This window comes from Mus musculus, chromosome 14, assembly GCF_000001635.26.
Source record: "Mus musculus strain C57BL/6J chromosome 14, GRCm38.p6 C57BL/6J".
In the NCBI taxonomy this organism is placed as follows: Eukaryota; Metazoa; Chordata; class Mammalia; order Rodentia; family Muridae; genus Mus; species Mus musculus.
In genome coordinates, this window is record NC_000080.6 from 70,986,454 (window position 1) to 71,007,376 (window position 20,923).

At 46.5% G+C, this 20,923-nt stretch overlaps 1 long non-coding RNA gene across 1 annotated transcript; it reads right to left on the minus strand.

Annotated features, from left to right (window-relative positions):
• Positions 1 to 7,417: 7,417 nt before the first annotated feature.
• Gm34703 (predicted gene, 34703) lies at positions 7,418 to 8,174 on the minus strand. Its single transcript, NR_166857.1, has 2 exons — positions 7,835 to 8,174; positions 7,418 to 7,729 (listed from the first exon to the last, which is right to left on the minus strand). It is a non-coding gene; the product is annotated as a predicted gene, 34703 (long non-coding RNA).
• Positions 8,175 to 20,923: the final 12,749 nt, after the last annotated feature.

Genomic DNA, 20,923 nt, shown 5'->3' on the forward strand with positions numbered 1-20,923 from the left:
CTTCCTAATAGTCAGAGGTCACAAAGTCTCTGGCTGTGGCCCACTCAGACAGAGAATGATCAAGCCCCTGATACATTTCTCTGGGCAGGAGTTTGCACAACCACGGAGGAGGATCTGAGTGTGACTCAAGGCATTGGAGCACCTGCCACCCAAGGGAGGCTTCCAGGAAAAAACTCCTTTGCTTTGTCTTCAGCCTTCCTTCTCCTTGCTCACAATCCACAGGAGGCTGACAATGAAAGACCTGCTTTCACCTCCGTTCTGTCTGAAAGCCCACATCCAGCCTGGTTGGTTGAACAGATCTCGTGGGATGACACCTGCTGGCTCCATCCATCCTTCACATTTATCCACCAAGAAAGATGAAAGGGCTTTTTGAGAGACCCAGTGACCTGAAATTACTCACAATTCTCATTTTGTTAGAAAGCTGGTGATGGCGTCACCACTGCAGCAAGGGATCAAGGTACAGCCCTGCCTCTGGGAAGTGTGTATAGCATCCAGGCACTTGACCAACTGATGCTCTCTTTGCAATGGAGGCTTGACCTTTTTGGCAGCTTGAAGTGGTCCAGGGATATTGTTTGATTATAACAGTGACGACACCTTATTTAGCTTCTTAAACTTACCTTTCTGCATCTTACTGTGTGGGTCTGGAGCAGAGACAGAAAACGCCCAGGCAATCCAAGGAGTGTTTGTACACAGCCACCCTCTTTAGAAGGTCTTGTTACAAATGGAAAGTTGGGTACAGTGAGTCCTGTGAACTTGTGCCTCTTTGGGTCTTAGCTGGCAGGTCAGTAAGTCCATATCCCTTAGGTATGCCTCATTGAGGTTGCACCTTGTGATGGGCTCCACTTAGAGAGCCACACAGCATTTGCACCCAAGCTAAAAGCTGGGGCAAAACTTCACAAATTTAACTTGAATTAATTGGAAAGTTTTAAGGGAGGCTCACTTAAAGAATAAAATGATCTCTGACGGGAGAGCGAACCTCACAGCCTACCATGAAGCCCTCTTTGCTCTGGCTCCGGTGTGACCTTGCTGACCTCTTTGACAGCTGCCTTCCCTGTACACTCTGCTCCAGCCATTGCTGTCTCTGTACTGGTTCCTGCACAAGCTGGGGATGTCACCTCCTGGCCTTTGCTGTGGCTATGCCATTCAGGTAGTATACTCTTCATGACAGTGACCCCCTCCCCCTCACTTCCTGGGGCTACTCACTCAATGTCAGCTACTTAAGAGACCTTGTCTGTCCAGGATACCTCTCTCGTTTCTCCTTTTCAGGACTTCTTATTCCTAATTATTCTCTTGAATACTAACCACCTTTTGACAGACCATGTATGCAAACGTGTTTACATGCAGACATGCACTATTTAATGATAGGGGTTATGCTCCAAGATATGCATTGAGAGGCCATTTTTTTTGTGTGAATGTCACCAAATGCTGACACTAACTCTACACAGTCTGGGTTACTGGTGATCATGACCTCTTGACACAATCAAGAGGTGCACTTAATTGGTTGCTGAGGGAGGCTTTTGCTGAAGCAACAGGGCATGCTGATTCATAGTCAACCGTTTGTTTATCAGAGGGATAGACTCTAAACTAGCAATAAAAGGACAGCAGACACATAAGGCAGGAACAGTTGTTTAGTCTTATTTATCAAATGTTATGTACTGTGCACAATTGTATGCTTTGCATTTTTATGTGGGTTTGTTTATATCTCAACCACAGACAGGAGCAGTGCACTGCCCTCTGGCATCATGACAGCTGTTATGAATAGGAGGCAGGACTTCCCCAGCTCAGTGGAGTCTCATGGTACCTTTATTACCACATATGTAGTCTATCATCGACTAAAATCACCATGCAGTGTATGACTTCTCTCTCTCTCTCTCTCTCTCTCTCTCTCTCTCTCTCTCTCTCTCTCTCTCTGTCTCTCTCTCTCTCTCTCTCTCTTTCTCTCTGCCTTACCTTCTTTCCTTCTTTCACTAGAATGTAAATTCCAAGAGGTCATTCTTAATTTTTCTTTTCAAGATTCATGCTTAGCTCCTGGAATGGGAGCTCTAAGGAGAGAGAGAGGTTTCTGCTACTATTTGTTGACCAACTGAAAGAAGGTTAGTACAGACTGGCAGGGAATTCCAGCACAGGGCTCAGGTAGCGTGTTGAGAGGACCAAGGATTCTGAACTAGCCCTTTCCTTATAACTGACACCAGTCCAGAGCTTCTGTCTCACTGCAGGCTAACACCAGGGCTAACCTAGGACTCTGGAGCTAATTTATATTTTCTCTTGCCCTGGAAAATAGCTTTGCCTTGTAGGTAGCTGCAGGAAACCACGCAGTCTCATAGAAAATGATTAATGTGCTTAGGAAGCTTTTCTTCTACATAGGACAAGATGAAAGTTTAAGTCTCGCCAGCAAAGCCCCATAAGTGTAGACTCAGGATAGGAACAAGATTGGAGCAGACTCTCCAGGGTGGGAGGATGGTCACTGGTTCAGTCTTGGATACATGTTTAGGCAGGATCTGCTGAGTTCTGCTGCCAAGAGTCCACATTCCTATCAGGCTCTCAGACACCCTAATCCTTTATCCCATCCCTCTGCCTTAGCCTCCCCTTCCTACTAAATGAACAAACAAACTAACAACATCACGTTCCAGGCCAAAGGCCTTATGTCCCTGTGCATTCTGATTTCTTGAATTTATTTGTGTGCCTGCCCTGAATCACAGCCGCTTTACTCAGTAAATATACTGGGAGCTTAGTGATGCGCCTGGGCCTACAAGGGTTAAGTTGCCAGTTGGGGAAGAAGGAAACAGTTGGGTTTTATTTACTGATGACAACAGGAGGGAAAAACCACATCTTGCTCCGTCAGGGTGTGTGACTGAGGAAGGCCATCACAGAGGGCTGAGGTGCTTGTTAGAAGTCACCAGGCCATTATAACAGATCAACAGCTGCCTCTTGAAATGGAAAGGAAATAGACACTATCTCCTGAGGATGATCAAAATGAAGCATTTCAATGTGCCCGGTGAACAAACAAAACTTCATAAATAGATTTCCTCGGGTGAACAGTGTCCTTATGATAATGATGGCTCCTGACAGTTTATAATGGGACATACAGGTATCATTTTGGAGCCAAGGGTTGGGAATCAGAGGCAAAGGGGCAAAACGTTAGCTAAAGGAAATCTGGGGCTTCTTTCCATGTGTTGGAGACAAAGGAGAAGAGAGCAAGCTCTAGGTCTGTAGCCTCCTGTATTCATTAACAGCTATGTTCTTGAATGTGTTCAGTGTGTGTATGACACCATGTTGTCCCTTACCCAGGGAGGAGGATTCTAAAGGTATTGCCTCCTACAGCATGAAAGGTGTCCAGGTTACCACAGGGTTTTGTTTAGTTTTGTTTTCAGCCTCTTGCACATTGAGTGTGCACTGAGGGAAGAGAGAGGGGTTGTGTGTTTACCAGTGTGAATGTACATACAAAAAGTCAAAAGCCTTTTGGTGGCAACTCTCAGAGAGTGGGTAGAATCCTTTGCAGCTCTCTGAACCAAAGCTTGAGTTCCTTTGGGGAAAGTTGATTGGCTAACAGGCTGGGAAATGACTAGCTCATAGAACCCAGACCTGCTCTACCGGGCCCAGCTGTTGGTAGCCTGAGGTGACCATGATGACCACGATAGGATCTGGCAGAGGTTAGGAGAAGCCACTTTGAAGATTGATGCTGCGGGCTGTGTATTTGTCTTCCTGCTTCTGGGACAGTAGAGAACCTGCTGGTCTGGGCCATCTCTCTTGATAGCCTCTGCAGTTAGTGGAGAATTTTGCTAAGTCTCTTGTTGGCTTTAAAACAATGTCCTTAACTGCTTGACCATGAACTTGGAGAGAAATCAAAGGGAGAATGGCTGGAAAGTCAGAAGCATCCTGAGGGAGGGTCCTAACCACCTCCCTACTCCTGCAGCTTCAAGCGCCCTCCTGCGCATTGCAGATACCTTCTAATAAAACTCGGACAGGACTGGAGACTCTGCATCCCTTCAGATAGGACCTAGGATGAGCCTATGTATCCTTTGGGGAGCATTCTCGGTATGGCCCTCAGCTGTTTGGAAGCGGCCATGTCTTTGAGTCGGGGATAGGCATAGGTCCTAACAAGTTCCCTAGAGAAGCAGCATTTGTAGAAATCGTAGGAGCCATCACTCCTTCAAGACAAAGCCTGCTGAGAGAGTTATCTTCCAGGGGCTCAAGAAATCGAGGTCCTGGTCACTGAACTTTTGGCTGCCTCAGTTTCCTCCTTTGTCAAATAAGTGTTTTGGGACAAAGAGTTCAGGAAAATTGGAATGCATGGCAGGGATGAGAGCTGAGGTTGGTCAGCTCACCACATAGACCAACTCGGTTTTTAAGTGACCTGAAGGTCTCAATTTGTTACTCGTGACATGAACTTTGAAGAGCTAGGATGTAAATGAGCTAATATATGTGCAGTACCAGCTGCAGGGCCTGCTGCACAGCAGGCTCTTAAAACATAGCTTCCCTTCTGATTTCCTTTGGCATTTAATCTTTCACTTCTGTTCAGTTGCTGAGTTAAGTCCAACCATTGGGAAGCCAAGCAGGGATGTATTAACTGAACTCCCTCCATGAGTGTGGGCTTACAAATATCCCAGCTCCCACTCATGGTCCTGTTGGGAGATGTTGTAGATCATGGCAATTCCTTGGGAAGCCACATTGCATGAAAACTCATTCTGTTGGACACTTTCTCTTCCAGGTAGTGTCCCGTCAATTCTGATGTATGTGATGGTACACTTAGCATGGGAAAAGCCGTCATATTTGATGTGAGACCAATTTGGACCAGACTGTGTTTCCCTTGTGTGTGTTGATGCTGGGAAACTCAAATTAAACTTTGGTTCTAGACCTATAATGCCCCACCCAACCTCTCTTCACACATCCTTCTAGCTATATCCTCTGATTCCCCAGGGCTGAGGGAGGCTTGCTTCAGTGCCCTTGGATGACCCAGGCTCACCTCTAAACTGAACACTATTAGGCTGATAGCTTTGTTTTCTGTCCTCCAACACAAAGAACTCTCTGTCTCTGTTGTTCTCTCTCTCTCTCTTTCTCTCTCTCTTTCTTTTCTTTCTTTCTTTTTTCTCTGTATCTCTCTGTCACACACACACACACACACACACACACACACACACACACACACCCCTTTAGGTTCCTCCAGGCTAGGGATTGTGTTTTCCACCTTATGACAACCATCATAAAACATGAAGTATCTGAAACTTGTGACATGCTCAAGGCGTGCTTGCTGCATCAAGAGATGTCTGAGTGAACAGAGTTAAAGAATGCATTTAGTTCAGCTTTCTCGTACAGTTCTCCGTTCCTTTTTCATCTGTGGGTTTTGATCTTTTATAATAAGTGTAGTGCCCAGCATGACGGCATATGTCTGCTATTCTAGCACTTATGTGATAGGGCAGGAGGATCAAGAGCCCTTTCTGGACCATGAAGCTACAGGTACTTACCTTCTATTATAAACACAACTTTAAAGCTGTTAGGAGTTATTCAGGGAGGATGGTTCATCTTGTCGACTTGGCAGGATTTAGAATCGCCTAAGGAAGAAAACCTGTGGGGATTTACGGACAGGCCAACTTTGAAGGCATTGGTTTGTTTGTAAGGCTGGGTCCGGAAGTCAAAGACTTCAACAGGCAGGAGTGGAAATTCCACAGGGAATTCTGAATGTGGATAGCCCCATCCAGTGGCCTGGGGAGCTGGGCAGTGGTGGCACAGGCCTTTAATCCCAGCATTTGGGAGGCAGAGGCAGAGGCAAAGGCAGACGGATCTCTGAGTTCGAGGCCAGCCTGGTCTACAGAAAACCCTGTCTCAAAACAAAAACAAAAACAAACAAACAAAAAGAATGAGTCAATAGGAGAAAGTGACTGTAGTGCCGGAACGTACCGGTGTGCACGGAATGCAGATTCAGAATGACCACTCACACCCCTGACACCATGTCCTCCCCACTGTGATGGACTGTACCTTCCTAGGAACAGAAATAAACCATCCTCCTTATTTTACTTTTGTCAGACATCTTTGCATAGTAATAAGAAATGTTACTAATACCATAGGGTTGTGGTGGTCTACAGAAAGAGGTAACTATGTATCTTTTGTGCAAAACCTTCTTGGCAGCTTCGAGCCAGCAAGTCAATGGGGCTCAGTACACTTATGGATATTTATTCGATGATATCGATTGATAAGATATCAATAATGATATTTTCCTCAGGTAGAAGATGATGCAAAAACAAGAGAGTAGAAGACAGAGTACTTGGGCCTTAGGAAGTTCTCAGCGATTCTTTACGATGGAACAGAATGTCTCTATCAGAGAGGTGCCCTGGGGTTCCCAGCACCCTGATGTAAATGTCAGCTCCCTGGAGTCAGGCTGCTCCTTGTATGCAACCTTTGGCATCTGGTTTTCAGATTATAGAAGAAACAGTGCTGGCAAGGAGTGTTCCTTACTGACGTGGAGAGTAGAGCCGTGGTAGCAGCCATGACATGACGACGGGTCTGACTTTGACTCCCTTAGTGTGCGAGGTGCTGAGCTGACACAGCTGGCCCTACAACTCAGGGCCCCTGGCTTTAGGCAAGCATGTTTCTCCTCCTTTGTGTTGCCAGCCCTGTCTACCAGCAGAAACCCTCATCCAGCACATGGAGCCTGGCTTGGTCCTCACAGTAGCGGTTTCTGATCCTACCCAGAAGCAGCAAAGGCAATGGTGGGAAGCAAGCGAGGTCTGGAGAGTAGATAGACTAATGAGCCATATGCAGCTCTGCTTTCAAAATGCACTTTCCTGTCTGATCTCATCTCATCCTTACAGGGATGATGTGAGACTGACTGGGCAGCTGTTTGCAGCTGGATTATATGAGAGAAGCTTGAGAGTCAGAAAGGTTAAATACTAGGATGGAGGTGGGTTTTTTTTTCCCTCCATGCAGTCAGTGGTGGAGCTGGGACAAGAACTGTAGCCTGGAGCCTGGTCAGTGCTCTCTACCCTGTGTCTGGGGGAACAGTGCAAAGGATTATTCGGAGCAGGCGGTGCCTCTCTGCTGCTTGCTTTTAAGATGGTTTGTGTCTGACCCCAACTGGTCCTGCCCGCAGGAGCTGAAAGGGCCTCACTTTCTTCTGGTGAAGGCACCTTTGCCCTTGGCTGACATGATCTGATGGCTCCAGGGGAAAACTACGGGTCAACTTTGAAGGCTTTGGTTTGTTTGCAAGGCTGCGTTCAAAGTCAGAGACTCCAACAAGGCAGGGGCAGAAAGACTGTATTAGTGATGCAGAGAGGAAAGACTGAAGCCTGAGTGGGTCCACACACACACACACACACACACGCCTCCCCTCTCTCCCGAGTCCACCCTGGCCATAGGCACCGACGGCATTTATCAGCCTTCAAATTGTGACTCTCAGTATAAAATTAAACCCATACTCAAGAGCTTTTAAAGCACAGCCTATTTATTCAGCGTCTCTTTATGAAGCACTCACCAGTTTATTATCCAGCAGTAACTCACTCCACATGGCGGAGAGCTGGCCACCCACCCTTCCTAGTTAGGAGGAAGGCATCATCTTTTGCTGCATCCATGCAGCAAGTTTCGGTCTCCTGGAGCTCTGGGACAGAGGAGGTCTGGAAGATGGTCCTGAGTTCAGGAGGCAGGTGGGCACACAGAATGCTGGGGGTGACCTGCCTGCCACCCCTCCTCAGACCTTGATGGCCAACTTCTTCCTGGTCCTTTGAGACTCCCTATTGGCCTGAGATACAGGGAGATATTTATTTATTCAGAGTCTTTTATCCACACCCACAGACTGGCTTTTCCTTCTCACCTATCCAGAGAATGGAGCGGCACAGGGACTCACCTCCCAGAAGAGTCCTGAACCCTGACATTTTTTCCTTTGGGTTAGGCAGTCGTCTGACATGACACTTTCTAATTTCATACAATCCAGGGAGCAAAATTCTTGCCTGATTCTTGGCCTAACACAGGAACTCTGCCGCAGTCTCCTTCTAGACGACAGAGCTGGGGCCCGAGGGGCTGTTTCTTCCTCTTCTTCTGGGGAGCAGTTGTGCTAATTACCCGCCGCCTCACTTACATAACCAGGCCTTTGTCAGCAGTTTTCCGGTGGGACCTTATGTGAAGTTGGGGTTTGCTGTTCAGCAAGCATTTCTGATGAATGCTCTGGAAAGTTCTTGGCTCTCTGTGATGGTGTTTCTTCCCTGTGGGGGTTTCCAGGGCTGCCCGGGTGCTAACTCACACTGCAGAAGCTTTGTGATGTCCTCAGACTCTCTGTGAGCAGGCACCTGCTGGAAAGGGGGAGGGGTGGTGCACCAGGAAACCCTGAGTCTGCAGCGGCAGGAACTCTGCACATCTGGCTTGGGCCACAGCTGGAGAGGGGATGATATGTTGGAAAGGAGCAGAGTACAGCACTAAGTACCTACCTGCCCTTGTCTGTAGCAAATGTCCCTGACACCTGAGCCCAGTTGCATATCTTTTTGTTGAACATGATGCTCAAGCTTGGAACTCTATTAACTGAACTATCATTAGTGGCAGTGATAGCAGTAGCTATTAATTCAGTGCTTTTCAGGCACCAGATAGCAGGCCAGGCATTTAGCATGTGTTCTCTTATTTAATCGTATAAATAGCGCGGAGGGTGTTTTAGTATTATATGAATTGTATAGGCATGGAAACTGAGGCTGAAACGTGTTTTATATCATCAGATAACTTTTCGTGGGGAGATGGGGACAGAAATCTATTCACCTTGAATAGGGCACATAGAAGAGAATAAAGAAATGATTCCATCCAAGTCTAGTTTGGTGAACGATTGGGTTTAATTAGGATTACTTACAGGAACATGGGCAATTTAAGGGATGCTACATCACCCAAGAGGAATTGATTTCCCTACTCAGCAATTATTCGTCAACTGTATGTCGGAGGATGTAGGGCTGTGTGCACTGTCTCACGAGCTGTCCTCTCTGTTTCCTTGGTAGAAGGTTAGTGAGCCCGATCTTGTGAGGATCCCATGCAAATAGCCATCATTGTTTTGCTTTTAAGTCAGCAATAGGCATGGCATGGAGAGAGAACAGAGTTCCACAGCAAACACCATGTCCAACGTCACTTAGTTGCATTAATATACATGCTGGAAGGAAGAGATTTACGACCAGGGCCTTTTCCTCATCTGTTTGATTGCTTGTTTATTTTTTTACAAACATATATTGTATATCTCCTACATGTCACGATTAGAATACAAATGAAGCCTGTGTCAGAGAAGCTCTGAGTTTAATGGAGAAGACCTCCTTTGATGAAGGCAATGTAGATAGAATACAAAGAGAAGGACCCAGTACACAGCTCTGGGTGCTCCAATGAGGTGCTCCAATTAGGGTCCATCAGAGAAACAAGCAACAGGAAGCACAGAAACGGGAATTTATTATAAGGAATTTATTCACATGACCATGGGGGCTAAATCTCATGGTCTGCCATCTGGCAGCTGGACAAGCAGAAAAGCCAGTGTTGTAATCTTAGTTTATGTCCAAAGGCTTGAAATCCATGAGCATTTAGTATGTCTGAGCTCATAACCAGAAAAGCCTTGATGGTCCCGTTCCAGACATTCAGCAATAGAGTGCACTCTACCTTCCTCTATCTTTCTAGTCTTTAGAGTCCTCAGTGGGTCATATGATGCCAAATCATATTGAAAAGGGCAGAATTCTCCTTTGTTGGCTTAAACACCAAGGGCGTTTGGAGATACCCTCATGGACATAGACAGATAACTAAGTGCTCTGTAGCCTAGTTAAGTTGAAATATAAAAACAATCATTCCAACGGCTCAGTGTCAATGAATATTGGTGAAGAGGAAGGCTCAAGTAGTTTCCTGAGTTTGTTGAGTGCTGGATACGAAGCTGGGCCAATAAGCAGGAGATGGTCAGCAGGTGTGGCATGCCAAGAGAAAGACCAGGTACAAGTGATGGGCAAGTGTGCAGAGAGCTGAGGGAATTGCCACTCTGGGCATGCAGTTAGAATCTGATGGTTCCTAGGCTTAGATGCCAGGGGAAGATCTTGTCAGATGGGGGTCACAGTTTAAACGCACAGAGAAGGAGAAACTTAGTCCATGGGCTTCAGTATTGCAGTGAAACTCAACTCTGCAATGCAGAAATACCTCTCTCTCTAACCTTTAAATCTCAAAGCCCATTTTGGTATCATGTTTACTTCAACATCAGTGTTATGTATGGTTCCACTACATGAGGAATATCATGGGGGCCTGATATTAATGCTTCTATACGTTCTCTTTCCATGTGAGGAGACACAGAAAGTACTCTTAGGAAGGTCAAACCCCATCAAATCTGCCATCCGTTGCCATCTTTTTGACCTCTATAATAATGAACAATACATTTGTTGTTTATAAATTAGCTTATGGTATTTTGTTATAGCGCTGAATGGACCAGCCTGTTCTGTTACGATAGCAGAACAATACAGGCTGGGTAAATCGTAACAACAGAAGTCTGTCTCGCAGTTGCTCCATCCTCTCAGAGCTGGGCAAAGCATTTTAAACTTTGTGCTGAAAAATAACCAGGCAATACATGCAAGACATATGTGAAAAAGAAAGAGAAGACTGTGGAGAGACTAGTCCGATGAGACAACCAGACGTCATGGTGCAGTCTTACTCATTAAGGCAGAGTGGTATCAGCACAGACAGGTAGGTAGGCTGGTGAGGTTGAATAGCAGAACCAAGATAAGTCCAGTTTATGTGTGTGATGGTTTGTGTATGCTTGGCCCAGGGAGTGGCACTATTTGGAGGTGTGGCCTTATTGGAGTAGGTGTGTCACTATGGGTGTGGGCTTTAATACCTAGTTGCCTGGAGGCCAGTATTCTCTTAGCAGCCTTCAGATGAAGATGTAGAATGCTGCCATCTCCAGCCTTGATGATAATGGACTGAACCAACTTGTAAGCCAGCCGCAATTAAATGATGTTCTTTATAAGAGTTGCCTTGGTCATAATGTCTGTTCACAGCAGTAAAACCCTAACTAGGACAGTGTGTGAGAAAACAATGGTACACATGATGCCTTGTCAGTGTGGCAAATTTGAGTGTGTGTTGTGGGGGATGGTGCTGATGGGAGAGAGCACAGGCATGCTTGCGTGCATGTGGAGGCCAGATGTTGATGTTGAATGTCTTCCTAGATTGCTTGCCAGTTTTGATTTTGAGACAGGATCTCTTCTCAAACCTGGAGTCTGTGGATTTAGCTAGGCTGGCTGGTCAATGAGTTCTAGGCATCCACCTGTATCTACCTCTTCATACCTTCCCAACGCTAAGTTTATAGCTTCTGGCTTTTAAATGTGGGTACTGGAGACCCAAATTCAGGTCCTCATGCTGTGTGACTGGCATTTTATTCTGCCTCACCACAGATCCTGCAAATGAGAACCTTAACCAATGATCTTGGGACAGTAGAGAAGCCATTTCAGGAACAAAAATAGTTTGCCTTCATACTTTACCCTGTGCATTTTGAAAACTCTCAAATGGAGCCAAGATTTAAGTGGTAGAAACGAGAGAAGTAAAAGCAGTGTGAGAAAACTTGGGGGGTCACGGATGGTGATAGCCTTTGTAAGTATGGTGTAAATCTAGAAGCCATAAAAATGATGGATATATTTGAATACATGCATATATATTGAAACATTCTGCCCATATCTGAGACGCCATATCCAGTCAAAAGGCATTTGACAATGTGAGGAAAAAGTATTTGCAATTCATATCACAAAGCACTAATCCCTTTAGTATAAAAAGATTTAGAAATTGAGAAGATCCATAACCCAATGGAAAATGGTCAAAGGACATGAACATTGAAATCGCAAAGAAAGAAATGCAAATGCCCTTTACCCATGAATACGCAAGTAGCCCATTCATGATGAGAGAAATGCAAATCAAAACCACACGGAGAGATTCCATTTCTTACCTCTCCGGTGGGCAAACCCCCCAAATCTTGACAAAATGCAAGGCTGGCAAAGTTGGAGAGCATGAGTCTCCTCTATTGCAGCATGAGTGTAAAACCAAAGGCCCTTCGCTATGGGAGAATGGCAGTAATGTTTACTGTGCCACAAATGTGTCTGCCCTCTGGTTCCATTGCTGAGGACCCATCCTCTTGTGTCTGGCTGCACTGGTGTAAAGCCACACATACACAAAGTCATCCCATAGCCCAGAAGACTGGAACTCCCGGAGCTTTCTGTCCTGTTGACGGGGGATAGATGAATGAGAGTATTTGGAAGGATTAGAAAATGCTGCAGAGGCAGAAAAGAAGTTCCAGGGTATTCTGTTAGGTGAGAGAACCTACTGACCTGGAGCATGTGAATTACATCACTGGCTTCATAAAATAAAGAGAAGAAATATTACCATGTGCACACATTTGTATTTATATTCACATCAAGAACCACCAGGGAGATGGCTTAGTGCTTGTTGTGCAAGGATAAGGATCTGAGTTTAGATTCAAAGCAGGCATAGAAAAGTCTGGGTGTTGACCTGCTCCTGTAATCCCAGTACCACGGAAGGGCAGAGGAGACGATTGCCAGGCTTGCTGGCTGCTTAGCTCCAGGTTAGACCTCAGCTCAAGGGAATCAGTAGAAGAGGGATGGATTGGGACACCTGACGTCTTCCCCTGACCTCCACACTTGCAACTTGCTGAAATTAATCCAGAGTCCCAGTGCCCCAGTTGTGATAGTCGTCCAAACATGCATTTTCCCAGGGCTACCATCTGACAGAGGTGCAGAAAAACATAAGAAACTTCATTGCTCGAGGCCCATTAAGTCATAAGGAACCAGACAGAAGACATTCTCTCAGCACCAAGATCCTTCAACTTGCATCCTACATCCCGGATGGATGTGTGAACATCTGTGAGCTTTCTCTCACCATGACAAAATACCCATGCAAATCAATTATAAGGAGAGAATAATTACTATGGCTTTTGGTATCTGAGGTTTCAATTCATGTTTGCTTGAAGTCTGTAGAGAGGCAGACTGTCATGGCTGCCAGGAAGAGGGCAGCCAGAGAAACACTGGTTACCTCACAGAGTCCTGGAAGCAAAGACAGAATGAAGGCCCCCATCCTGATATCCCCTCCAAGGACATAATCTAGTGCTTTAACTTCCTCCCACTGGAGCATGCCTCCTAAAGGTTCCACTACCTTCACGTAGTGCCTTCAGCTGAGGGCCAAGCCTTTAGCACAAAAGCCTGGGGAACATTCCAGAACAACTATAGCAACATCCTACTCCCTCCCCTAGATGTCCATCAGCACTGCCAGGGGCCGGGCTCCATCTGCAGAACACACGAAACTTGTGGGATGGCTGTCTCTAGCAAGCCAGTGTACTCTGTAGGATTTTAATCTTCTTCGATGTACAGGAAGAGAAGGGTATTCAATGCATTTTATTAAGTGTGTAACTGTATTTAACCCCAGATTTACCTTGGAAAACTCCCGTCTCTCCTCCTCTGGCCTCTTTTGAGGTTTGCAGACATCTCTCCCTGCATCTAAAGCTATCCTGCTTTCACCTTTGGCCTTGGTCAGAAGGAGTGAACAGTAGGGGCTTCCAGGAGAGTGAGCCCTCTCTGTCTTGCTCTCCCTCCCAGGAGCACAGGCCCTCAGCTAAGGTACAGACAGGCCAGTCCTGTGACTCTAAGGAAATTTCTTGCTCCAGTGACTCCCCTTCTCCTCCTTTCTTGGTCCACTCTTTCTGTCCTGGGTATAGTTGGGTGGCAGCTGCTGTATCCGCTGCTTTGAGTCTTTGTCAGCCTGGACTCTACATGTATGCACATAGGCTCGTTTCTGTTCACGTTCATGACAGGGAACTTTCCACATGGCTGAGAGCAGGAGGCTGGTCTTGGTCTCAAAGAGCATATCTAGAAGTCAAGATGCTATTAGGAGACCTGGGATCAGGCATTAGCACCTTAAATTCTTAAGAAGCTTAGCACTTTGCCAAGAGGACAAGGAAGAGGCCTAGGCCAAGGCACCTTCCAGTCAGGCTTGTGGAGTCCTGAGCAGTTTCTTTTCTGTACCCCCTAGAGCCTGACCTTTGGCCTATACTCTTCTTCTTTGCCTTTCCTGATTGTTATTGTCGCTTGCTTCTTCTTTGCGTGGGAGAAAAATGTCTGTTTCCTTCCTGCTTCTCCAGGAGGTCCTGAAGGACTCATGGGAATCTGTCTTGGAAAGACTTGGGAGTTTGGAGTAAGTTGTTAACAGCCCAGATTGGGAGGCAGATGGGATTTGCCGAGCCCCAGGCTGCGGTAGGTATCTGGTGGGAGGCACTGGCAAGAACAGCCTGTCTCCCTGCCACCCTGCCTGGCCTGGATCATAACCCTGACATCCCTTGCTTGGCTGACTTTGTTGTTGCCCTGGCATCTTATGGAGGATGGAGTAGGAGCTGTAAGACCTGGGGTGGTCCTCCTTTCCCCTGTTGACCTCAGTTCCCCCTAGTAAAATGGAAGATGTCTTGGGATATCTCCAGAGGCTCTTCTGCCAGGACTCAGTCTTGCCTGCTTTCTACGGCAGTGTCTTCTCTCTAGAAAGCTTTGGCGTGATGGGGAGCCCTCAGATAGGATATAGCAGCTCTCAACTCCATGAAGTAATGGTAGTTGCTTCTGAAGGATGCCTTTTGGGGCTGGGGTGCCTTATATTCCAGCTGTCCTGGGGTGCTTGTATCATGGAGCACAGGCTGCAGGGCAGAGCCGGTACTGGGAAGCCCAGTGCAGAACGTGGCCCATGGCCACTGCAGCCACACTCTGCCTGGCTGTCCTGTCTGACTTTGCTCCATCAGCACCTGGGCAGAACAAAAGGCTGTGTCAACCTTCAACTCCATCTGTAAGGAGACTTTGCAGTTTCTTTTATGTAAGCTTGCAGGAAGGCAGGCCCACTTCCTGTGGGCCCCCACCCACCCGCCCCCTCTTGGCTGTGCTCCCAGCTTCCAAAGCCAAACATGCAGAGAGATTGAGGCTCTAACTTCCGAGGGTATTTGGCCTTTCAGCAACCCCTGGGGGCCAATGGGGCCCTGTTTACCCTCTTTTACTTCTGTTTCTTTCCCTTTCCCTCCTTCAGCATCAACTTGGCCAGTGATGGAGAGGTGGGGAGTGGGGTTAGGGATCAAGCAGGGATGTAGGAACGGCCTCATATTTGGAAGGGGAAACAGTTAGATTGACTGTCCTGGGAGGTAATTTTAGGTAACTGTTGTTCACAGTAGACAGTTTTGTGGGCAGCCAAGGATGCCTTTGGAAATTTCTGTACATTTCTGTGAGTTTGCTCTGGCCCTCTTAGGAGCTCTGTTCCTTTTGACCCTCATTTTGTTCCTTAGATCTGCTAGAATAGGTTCCTCATTGTGTGAGTTCCCTATCACCTGTCCCCACTCCCAAGAACAGGCAGTTGAATGACTTGTGTGCCAAGGAACACTGGGGATGGAGTGGCCTAGGAACAGTGGCTCTTCTTCCAAGAAACTTCAGTCAAATGGGGGACAGTTGACTTTCTAAAAGCAATCACATCAGTGCTTTAAGTCCCCAACACAGGTACCATAACAAGTTCTGGAAGAAGAGACACACAGTGTTCTTTCTTTTTGTCTGAAGCAGTCTTCCCACAGAATCTAAATATTTGGACAATAAATGAATAGAAAAGATGTATCAATATTTGGATGTTTGTAATAGATACCTTCCCAACCACTGGTCCCTGAAAGAACCAGTATTGGCACAAGACACCCCAAGACCAAGTTCTCAGTACAGTGGAGATTTATTTGCCCCAGAGTAACAAAGGTCAGGGGAATAAGAGACAAAGACAGAAGACAGAGATAAGGGAGGATGACAAAGGAACATGGGAGATGGGGGAAGGGATATTTGCCTGGGAGGGACCAAGAAGGACTGCCTCTAGATGGAGAGGAGATGGAGGTGGCCCACAAGCAAGTGGCAGTTCATAAAGGGAAAGAGGAAACCCAGTGTTAGGATGAGTTGGTGAATTTTAATTGGGCATAGTAATTAGGGTAACCAAAAGGGAGCTTTTGACTGCTGGACTTCAATATTTCGATAACTGGACCTTGGTAGTCAGCCTCGGGAGGAGGAAGTGGTCAGATAAGGGGTGACGCTTTGGTGGCTAGCTTTGGGAATGTAATCTAATGGTTTTTTAGAAGGCAGAGGAATGGGGGAAGGTGGAGGCCTGCCAGAGCCGTGCTTGCCTGCTTGGGCCTGCTGGAGCCCCTTCTCTTCCTACATAAAGGAGCTTGTTGAACTATTGGAGAGTCTTATGGTCCGAAGGAGAGGGATAAGGTCTGCAAGTGTCCTGGTATTGGGGTATCTGGACTTGGGACAACAGACTCCTTAGAGAAGATGGGCTATTGTATTTTCGCAAGGAAGAGAGAATGAAAATTAAGTAGTTACGTTGTTTTCAGTCCCTACTTTTCTGGGTGTTCCTTGCACTGTATAGCCCCCACCCCACCCCTACTGCCTTCCAGAGTAAACCCAAAAGATATCCAAAGTTGACCTTGAATGTGAACACTGCTGTACTGGCCAGCGGCACTGGAAAAAAAGCATCTTGCTCACAAGTGCCCCCAACTCAGGCTCAGGTTAGAAAGAAGTGGAAAGACTGGGAACATGAGTTTAACTTTAAGTTAAACTTTAAGTTATGTAAAATGGGAAGTATAGTAACCACTCCAGTTTTCTTTTGTTTTGTTGTTTTTTTAGGGTCATGGGAACTATGTGTGTGTGTGTGTGCATGTGTGTGTGTGATAGTTTTGGTCATATCTTTCTTGTTCATAAGAAATTCTCTCCCGCATCAGATCAACTTGCCTGCCTCCTCTTCCATCCTCTGGGGCAGAGAAAAGAGGGGATCACCACTATCTGTTTTCTCCTTCATGTTCTATCAAGAGAAGGAGCGTGTGAATGTTATCCCGGGGACGGGGACAAACCATGAACAGAAGATGTAGGGACTATTGGCTTCTCTAGCTTTGGCTTCCCTATCTGTAAAATGGAGGTTGTCAACGTATAGGTGATTCTACCAGGCTTTGCTGAGGGACCTAGCAACAGCTCATGTCATGTCATCACCTACTGGGGCTGCCAGGTGCAGCAGGTGTGTGTTGCATATAAAAGGACTGCCCCCAGAGTGCTCTCTCTCTCTCTCTCTCTCTCTCTCTCTCTCTCTCTCTCTCTCTCTGCTCTCCTAGCTCACTGCTCACCTGTCTTTACCCCTTCCCAGGTCCTCACTCTTCTCTCCTTTCCCCCAATAAATCCCCTTTACACAAGATCTGCTGCATGGTGTGATTTCTCCGGGGTACACCTTGGCATGGGCCCGCCATGGTACTCCCTCGCCATGTTCTATAATAGAGGTGACCATACTTGTGTGGCCTGCTTCATGTGGTCAGTAGAGGCCAGAAAGAGGCTTAGGAGAAGATGGCCAGGCATCCCCTTAGAAAGACTCCCTCTGCACATCCACTTTCCTAGATGCCTGCACACAGGGCTTTCCCCGGGGATGAGAGCTCACGCAGAGCCGGCCACTCCTTTACAGGACAGGCCTTCTGGCTGCTGTGCAAACAGCTCACAGCTCAAGTGTCTCCCCACACAGCCTTGTAAATTGCCTGCACTGAATTCTACACACACCTCAGTGGAAGGGGAATTACTTGCCAGATATACGGTGTCTGTGAGAAGGGCCTCTTATGAGTCGGTGTTCAAATATGTTACTAGCTCAATAAACAGAGGTGGTTTGTTGTAAATTAAGGAAAGGAAGCGAGGCGCCTGCACCAACGCTTGTTCTCCTACTGTTTCCTATTAGCACTCTTCCCCTAAGTGCCCAGTAATTCTCGGGGGGAGGGGGGATTAAGGGGATGGAGGGGGACTTTGCCTGGAAGGTGGGAATGGAATAGTGCTACTACTGTTTGGCAGAGCCACACAAAGAGGTCACAGGACAGATAAGGCAGTCCCTGAGGTCTTGGATGGGCTTTTGGATCTGGTGGGACATAGACGGCCCTTGGGTTGCTGCATGGTATGTGGGATGAGGAAAGCAGGAGTTTCCTGTGCAGGGAGGGGTAGGGAGGGAATCTGCAAAGGGAGAGCACCTGCCTGTCATCACCAGAGTGAACTGGAGTTGCTGTGCACCACACCCTGGGAAGAAGCTCATGCTGATTGATTGGCAGAGATTGTAGGTTGCCATTGAGACGGCCAAGACCAAGAAATGAGGTGTGATGGGGTCTAAGTTGAAAAAGGCTGTAGGCTGAGAGGACCTGGTCATAGCACCCAGATGAGAATCTAGCAGGGCATCTGGACAGCTGCTAAACCATACCCCGGGGAGACATTTTTCTGGAAACTTCTACTCTTTATCTATCTTTTAGTTAGGCACTATGGTGGGATGGTGGTCCATTCGACCCATGATGCTCCTTCCTGATCAAGTCTGCTCTGCCCTTCTCTCAGTCTGATGTGTTGCATTAGTTTATCCTTATACCCGGTGTTCTAGGTATCTGGGGAGCTGCGATGTGAACTGTAGGTATAAGGTGGAGGAGGGGCAGACCCATCTGGTTTTGGCATCAACTGTTCATGCTGGTATCCGTCGAGATGTCATTGTCCCCATCTGTCCATGAGATTGCTGCTGGGGGGATTCCTCTTCCCACCATCTGGCTTTCTCACACACAGCTCTTTTTTCTCGTCTTATGCCAATGGTAATGGTGTTTAGAAAGGAAGGTGGGCACCTTAGAACCCCAACATCTCTGAGACAAAACTGAAGTCTTACAATGTTTTCAAGGAAATAAGTTTTTTACATGCAAGGCCAGAGAAGGCTCTAGCTTTGTTGGTCTCTCATCCAAAGAACCCCAAGGAAATGGTTAAGGAAAAGCAAGTTGCTAGAATGGGGTGGAGGATGGAGCCAACAGAGGAATAAATTCTGTGAATCAGAGCTACCAGGAGCTGGGGTAGCATGTTGTTTAGCTCCCTTGGATTAGAGGTGGGGATGTTAGGTCCACAGACTGTAACATGAGTGAGACTAGCTTTCACTGAGCCCCGATGATTGCAGATTAAGCATTACTGCAACTCCAGGTAGTTAGAATCTACTAGTGGACCAATCAGAGGCACTGGTCCATGAAGGCTTACTGAGAAGATGCCATGAGGGATCTGGCTCCCCATGGAAGGAGCAGAAGGTGGGACAGCCTCAGACAGTGGCTCTGTCAGGGCTAGTGAGGAATCCGGGAAGCAGAGACATCCCCAAGTGAGTCTTGCATCTTGCCAGCCTGGATTTGCCTTAGCGACCTTGCTATACTCAGCTACTATTGGCTGAGATCAGCCTGTGGGAAGTATGCATGAGGTGATAGAGGCCAGGGCTGAGACACACTTTCTCACACAGAGGTAATGGTAGTGGTATTAATGAGCACTGGCCATGGCAGACAGAGTTTTGTGGATTGAGGAGAGAAGGGTGGCATTTAGTCAGTGTCAGCCTCATGGTTTGAATAGACTCACACGTTTGAGCTCACACATCTTCAGATGGTATCACTTTTTGGAAACGTGTGGACCTTTTCAGAAGTGAGGTCACGATGTGGGGGGGGGGAGGAGCCAGTGGGGGTGAGCCTTGAGTTTTAAGGAGTTTTCTGGCCCAACTCCCTGTCCTTTGATTTTGAAGGCAGCAGGTATAGGGAAAGATATCAGCCCAGGATCCCCAAGACCAAACTCTCAGCACAAAGGAGATTTAATTTGCCCCAGAGGGACAGAGGGCAAGGAGAAAGAGACAAACACAGGAGACAGAGGATGAGGAAGAAGAAGGGAAAAGGAGAGAGGGGAAAGGGCATGAATGTGTCCTGGGGGATAAAGGGCTGACTCTGGATTGAGAGAAGACAGACTTGATACATAGGAAAGTGGCAGTTTATAAAGGTACAATGGGGAGACCCCGTGTTAGGAAGAGGTGTTTGATTTCAGTTTGGCATGTTCATTAGGTGAGCCAAAGGGGGATTTTGACTTCAATATTTTGATAGCTAGACCTTGGTAGTTAGCCTCAGGAGGAGGAAATGGCCAAATAAGAGAGTGGCCTGTGCTGGCTAGCTTTAGGGATGTAATCTAGTGGTTCTTAGCAAGGCAGGAGGAATGAGGGAGAAAGGCAAGGCCTGCCAGAGCCATGCTCACCATGCTCCAGCTGGCCAGAGTCCCTTCTGTGAGGGTGGGGTTGGGGGCAGGAGAGGGTGTTAGCAGTTTTTGGTTCAAAGAACTAGATAAAATTAATTCCATAAAAAGAGAGATTAGAACTTTTGGATCAGCAGAGGGAAAATTTATCTGTCCAGAGAAAAAGAGCAGGAAATGGAAAACATGGAAGAAGACAGCAAGCTTTCTTCTAATATAACATGAATTTACAATAATGTAAATGGATTGGACCTAAATTTCAAATTACAGATATATATCATAGAAACTAGATTTTTTTTTCATACTGTGAACAAGGTTTTCTTTCCCTTGTCTCCCAGGTCCTCCCTTCTTCCTCATCCATTCCAATTCCACACCTTCTTTTGTTCTCTTCAGAAAACAAACAGGAAATAAAAGTCAAATAAACCAGAATATAATAAAACAGGCAAACATCAATAAAAAGAACAAGAAAAGCACACACACACACACACACACACACACACACACACACACCAAAACACAAAGTTGGAGACTTAAGTAGGGATTCAGGACAGGGGATTTAGGATTAAGCTTTCTGTCAGAGACATGAAAAGGGCTGTAAAGAACAGAAGACGCAGAAAGCTAATGTGAACCAGAAGAAAAATCTACGAGAAATAAAAAATTATATTCCAATAAAAGGAACACAAAGATCACACTATAAAAACTATATATATGTACACACACACACACACACCTAGTAAGAAAGCTGTCTATGTGTGCTGAGTTAATATACATGCATGCACTTATAAAAAGTAGATGCAGAAACAGTGAGAGAAATAAATAAATCAACCGTTTTATTTGAATATTTTAAACATATTCTCTTCACA